The sequence below is a fragment of the Protomyctophum parallelum genome (genome assembly GCF_964188405.1).
Source record: "Protomyctophum parallelum genome assembly, chromosome: 10".
Lineage (NCBI taxonomy): Eukaryota > Metazoa > Chordata > Actinopteri > Myctophiformes > Myctophidae > Protomyctophum > Protomyctophum parallelum.
Genome location: NC_139704.1, coordinates 4,353,057 through 4,359,704, shown reverse-complemented (window position 1 = coordinate 4,359,704; position 6,648 = coordinate 4,353,057). Strand labels below are relative to the sequence as shown.

General features: G+C 43.5%; 1 protein-coding gene across 1 annotated transcript in view; it reads right to left on the bottom strand.

The window, feature by feature from the left end:
• Positions 1-6,648, bottom strand: part of LOC310866181 (cGMP-dependent protein kinase 1) — a 146,577-nt gene that overhangs the window by 117,759 nt on the left and 22,170 nt on the right. The gene's annotated exons all lie outside the window — the stretch shown is intronic.

Below are 6,648 nucleotides of genomic sequence, written 5' to 3'. Positions count from 1 at the left end.
ATGGATTATTCCATTTACTGACCACAGCAACCATTACAGGCCGGGTGTTACATAATCGGGGTGATTGTGGTAATTCGGTTATTTATCAGTCGCATGCTGTTGTGCTATTATATAGAGGAAGAAGCTGACTCAGTTTTCAGTCACAGGTCTGCTGCTACGGTGCTCGGAGGCAGAGATCCATTCATCTACCACCTGACCACCTTTCTCTGGGTTGCCCCATACAGCAACTTTTTGTTATTATATAATTAAGTAACCTTATCTTTAAAGGTTTTATGACATTCATTTTAATTTATTTTTCTTTTAGGTTTTATGACCTCAATTACACCCAAAAAACCTGAACTTTGAACATTCAGTGGATTTTCTGTGGTCTGAAGTTTTCTTTGGGGTTTTTTGGGCCTTTTGAGCTACAATGAAAACAGGCAACACAGTGAAACAGTGACATCTGCTGGCAAATCCCATTGACATATATGGGATTTGCAGTAAGTGATGTCACTTACTGCCGGCAATTCAGAGCACCTGTTTGAGCCAGAAAACCCCAGATCACAGAAAATCTACTGAATGTTAAAAGTTCATGTTTTTTGGGTGCAATTGAGATTAGAAAACCTAAAAAAAACAAGAACAATTCCAAAACCTTTTTTTTAATGTCACAATCCCTTTAAGTAATGTAACTTCGGTTCGAGCAGAGTGCTCGGGCCCCTGTTTATTAATTTGGTTGGAAACCCATTAAACTATCATCTCAACAAAATGTTCAACTATTTTTGGCAGATCATCTGTCTACTTTCGCCTTTCATAATAAGAGAGAGGGGTTAATGTTAGGGATGCACGGTTAATCGGTAGCATAATCGGAATCGGCCAAAATCGGCCATAAAAATGCCATATCGGTCTCAAAATAATACAGATTATTTAATCGGTTTTCACCAGCAAAAACAATAATACATTTTTGTACTCATCTCATTCAGTATTCATTCAGTTGTGAAAACAGACACTTGGAAAATAATATAGGCTATTTATTGATTGATTGAATACTTTATTAACCCATTCTGAACGGGAACCAATTTTGGTGTTAGCATCATGTTATGCTTTAGCTATTGAAAAATAGCAGATCTACAAGCTCATATCGCGCCACCGAGTGGTGCGATACGAGCTTGTAGATCTGCTATTTTTATAATAACAGAAAGGCCACGCAAAACACAACCTGCGGAAAGCGCAGAAGAGCAAAAAAGCAAAAATGAAGTGAGAGAACTGAAAGGAAATCATCTCACCTAAATGACAGCTCACAAGCTGTGCTTCAGTGAGTGTAGCTATAGTTATCCGAGTATCGTCGCTGTCAGCCGGAAAACGTGTAAAACAGTTACATTCCAGGAAACTGATAAAATAACCAGCGCTGAAATGTACCCACTGTTGTTATCATTTTAGTCACAAGCTCTTGTTAATACTTTTAAATCAGTTAAATGTATATAAAAACCTGCAGATATAACAGGACAACCACTCTTTTTTAAATAGCTAAAAAGCTAAACAGTATCATAAAATTTTATTTTTCTTAGCTTATCCCATTCTGACCGGGCACCCATTTTGGTGTCAGCATCATGTTATGCTTTAGCTATTTAAAAATAGCAGATCTACAAGCTCATATCGCGCCACCGAGTGGCGCGATACGAGCTTGTAGGTCTGCTATTTTTGAAAAATCGAAGAGCGACTGACATTTTTAGAATCTGATCTCAGGTCAGAATGGGTTCATCAGACCAGTGTGTGTCCGGCGGAAACCTTGTATGACTCTGATCTCAGGTCAGAATGGGTTATTGACTGCCACCCCGTGATTCAGTATAATGTCGCTCATTGCCAGCCGTAGAAAAGGCGTATTTTAATATTTTTTTGAAACCCCAGAAATTTACCACCGGATGAACTGGAAGTAAAACTTGTGCCATAACTAATCTGGCGAGCGTCACTTCAAAAGTCATCAGAAGCATTAATATTGTAACCGTGAGGTAGCACATATTTTTGAATGAGATACAAGCTCACAACGTGGTGACGACTCAACGTGTTGTGAGCTTGTAGATCGGCTACTTTTGCTATATACTGTTATGTGAGGTTCTTGCACTATAAAGTAAGGCAGACATTTAAGAAGAAAAACATAGAAAGTTGATATAAAAGATAGATATACAGTACAAGGTTTATTGCCCTGACAGCAAATGCTATCCCAACGTGACCTGCATCACCACACAAATGTCCATCACACTGGTAGTTGCTACCAGGTAATCCCCACATGGCTGCCGCTGCGCTTTGACTGGCTGGCTGGCAGAATGAGTGCTGTGTGTGTGTGGATATCCTCCACCTGCCTGACTGTCTCTCTCAGAGTGAGTTAACCTTTAGCCCATTCTGACCTGAGATCAGATTCATACGAGGTTTCCGCCGGACACACACTGGTCTGATGAACCCATTCTGACCTGAGATCAGATTCTAAAAAATGTCAGTCGCTCTTTGATTTTTCAAAAATAGCAGACCTACAAGCTCGTATCGCGCCACTCGGTGGCGCGATATGAGCTTGTAGATCTGCTATTTTTAAATAGCTAAAGCATAGCATGATGCTGACACCAAAATGGGTGCCCGGTCAGAATGGGTTAGAGCCTATCTGGAGACTCAGAGGAGCCTCTGGCTCACAGCGATGCAGGCACGCACGCACACACACACACACACACACACACGCACACACACGCACACACACACACACACACACACGTGACTGGAAATCAGGACAACAGCGGTGTCAGGAGCCCCCGGCACACGTATGCTACAAACATACATGCACACACACACGCAGGCACACATGCACGCAGGCATGGCGCTCACCAATACACAAGAGACACCTTCATATAACCTTCAATAACCTTACACATAACGTTGCTGTCGAGCAGAAACCTTGCATCTCCAACTCTACCATACTTAAACTTTTTTGCGTATTTACCTACATTACCTACAGTGTCACACAAAAGTATCAATACCCACAAGCCCCGAGACGTGGCACGAGTGCTCACTGCTGCTCCTAACTAATTTCATGTATGTGCTGATTTGTACCCCCCCCAAAAAAAGGAATGGGGTCTAAATTATGAACCATTGTTATGGTCAGAGAGGGGCGAGGGAGACGAGATGGATGGATGAGCTGGTGATGGTGAGGGCTGAGGCAGGGCGCCCAAACCTGCTCGCCAGCTTACCAGCATCTGGTCGTCCGAGTGTGTCAACAGCAACCTGCACATGCATTGTTGGGCCCCCGGTTATCAGAGCGTGCACGGCACAGCTGGCATGGTGGGTTTCAACCTGTCCTTAACCCATTCTGACCGGGCACCCATTTTGGTGTCGGCATCATGTCGTGCTTTAGCTATTTAAAAATAGCAGATCTACAAGCTCATATCGCGCCACCGAGTGGCGCGATACGAGCTTGTAGGTCTGCTATTTTTTTTAAAAATCGAAGAACGACTGACATTTTTTAGAATCTGATCTCAGGTCAGAATGGGTTCGTCAGACCAGTGTGTGTCCGGCGGAAACCTCGTATGAATCTGATCTCAGGTCAGAATGGGCTAATCTCCTAATGTTTGTAGTCCCCCAGAAGTGAAAGGATTACTGGTCTGTCTGTATATATCATCGCTGTCTGATGGAAACCTTGTGTTGTGTCCAAAAAAACGGTTACTTTCCACTTCCGGAACATGGAGGTGGAAAGAGAACCTGTGTTCTGGAACTTATACGGGTTCCCAGAAGGTGGAATAACCCATTCTGACCTGAGATCAGATTCTAAAAATGTCTATTACATCCTGACAGTTTAATTATTAACCCATTCTGACCTGAGATCAGATTCTAAAAGTGTCTTCGATTTTTCAAAAATAGCAGACCTACAAGCTCGTATCGCGCCACTCGGTGGCGCGATATGAGCTTGTAGATCTGCTATTTTTCAATAGCTAAAGCATAACATGATGCCAACACCAAAATGGGTGCCCGGTCAGAATGGAATAATGTAGTGCAGTGGTGGACAAAGTACACAACCATAGTAGTAGAGTCAAAGTATAGATACTCCTGATCAAATGTTACTCAACTACGATTGAAAGTTCCTACACACACACACACACACACACACTCACACACAGCTCACCTATGTGATACTTTTTGCGTCACGGTCGTGTGACAAAAGCATACTGTACATTTCCTTGCATTGTGTGTGTGTGTGTGTGTGTGTGTGTGTGTGTGTACAGTATGTGAGTGCGCATTCATGCGCACGGGCGAATGATGTGCAGAGGCGTCAGGTTCCTATAAAGGGCGGTGGGTGCACCCCCCCCCCCCAGCCACAGCTCATGAAACATTATATAGGCTGCATGGCTAACAGGGATTAGTGCTTCCCCTACCATATCTCTGCTTTCTCTGGCTCTATGACTTATACGCCCATGAAAAATGGGAAAATATAAATTTCATTGAGTGTATAATACCATTTGGAATTATACCAATCGGTTGAGATTTGGCTGATTATATAGCCAAAGTTAGATATCAACTTTTTGCTCACGGCACCGGGCCATTGGGACTGTGGCTGCGGCTATACTTGTGAGGACCTCTGCTTGGATTCATGGTGAGTGCGCACCGAAAAGTAATTGGAATATATTTTTCTTGACACATTATAAACAAGTTTACTTGTTTACCTCCTCATTGTCCTCAGTGTTTGGGACGGGGACATGCGTATAGGCCTGTATCATGTGCTGTCTGCGTGCATATAAGCGCTGCGCGCTCCAGTGAAATTGTGCGGCTTGAGAAAAAAAATGTTAATTTGTGTTGGATAAGGGCTTATTGGTGGGTTTTCCGTAGATATTAAGGACTAGTTAGGGTGTGCGGCGCCGAATTGTAGCATGGACTGGACGAATCTCTTCTTGGCTGGAGGGGGCTTCATCATCGTAGTCAAATGGAAATAAATCCTGTACTGTACTGTACTGTATGCAACATTTATACTCTCTACCTGGCAGCAGAACAAAAGCCACCTTATTAGCATTTGAATGCCCATGGGCGGCGGCCCAACACCTATCTGGCCCAAGCGCCCACAACCCCCCCCGTAAAGGTATGTGACTTACAGTCTTATATATTTATAGAGAAGGCACCCAGAGGAAATCTTGAGGCGAAATGGACATAGTGGCCGAATGAAGGTATTGCAGCCTGGCCCCAAACACATGAACGCGCTGTCCGTTGACTATCATTGTACACGTTCACGACGGGCGACGCTCGTGCGCGTTCAACGGCAGCGCGTTCATGTGTTTGGGGCCACTCACCATTGCAATCCGTCCCAGAATGCACTCTGTTCCTACCAGGAAGGAGGAGTGAATCCGCCTCATGCGCTTTTGAGCAACTTAACCCATTCTGAACGGGCACCCATTTTGGTGTCAGCATCATGTTATGCTTTAGCTATTGAAAAATAGCAGATCTACAAGCTCATATCGCGCCACCGAGTGGCGCGATACGAGCTTGTAGGTCTGCTATTTTTGAAAAATCGAAGAACGACTGACATTTTAGAATCTGATCTCGGGTCAGAATGGGTTCATCAGACCAGTGTGTGTCCAGTGGAAACCTCGTATGAATCTGATCCCAGGTCAGAATGGGTTAATGCAAGTGGATGGGAGGAGAACTCGGGTGTCTTCTCTATAGATATATAACTCTATGCTTACAGTGACTACGTGCATGACAGTGGGTGCATATTCTGCTTCTGCATATTGATATTGGCGCCGCTTATTATTTTGCCCGTGGGTGCTTCTGCGCCTGAGCACCCCCGGAGTTGACGCCGCTGATTGTGTGTGTGTGTGTGTGTGTGTGTGTGTGTGTGTGTGTGCATATAGACAAAACAATCAAGCATCACTGGCTGGCTGACTCCATGAGCCCGCAGTGTATGGGATCTCCATTCTAGTATTCTACACTATAGCGCTGCACAATTCTTGTTCAAATGTGCATCTCGATTTTCTCGATCACAATTCTCTTTTTTTTTCTCCATGAAAACATTTATTGTCTTCAGTTGCTGAACATTACTTACATTCAAAATGTAGCACCTGGAGCTTTAAACGGATAACATCAAAGTGCTTCACTTAAACCTCTCTTAAAACCCATTCTGACCGGGCACCCATTTTGGTGTTGGCATCATGTTATGCTTTAGCTATTGAAAAATAGCAGATCTACAAGCTCATATCGCGCCACCGAGTGGCGCGATACGAGCTTGTAGGTCTGCTATTTTTTTGAAAAATCAAAGAACGACTGACATTTTTAGAATCTGATCTCAGGTCAGAATGGGTTCGTCAGACCAGCGTGTGTCCAGTGGAAACCTCGTGTGAATCTGATCTCAGGTCAGAATGGGTTGGGCTGATGTTGAGAACCAGTGTTCTCAAGTCTCTCTGAATGCATGTCTATGGAACCTCTCAATAGACCCACACCCGCCAGGAACCACATTAACATAACTTATTTATAATGTAATACAGGATACAGTACTGTATTAATAATAACATGCATGAATGCATGTCATACGTACAAACTACAAACATATACATATGCCAACAATGTATTATTTATTTATGTTCCCATACTGTTCAATGTGCCATGCCAAAAACACAATTATTTTGTATGGCGATTAAACATTCATCA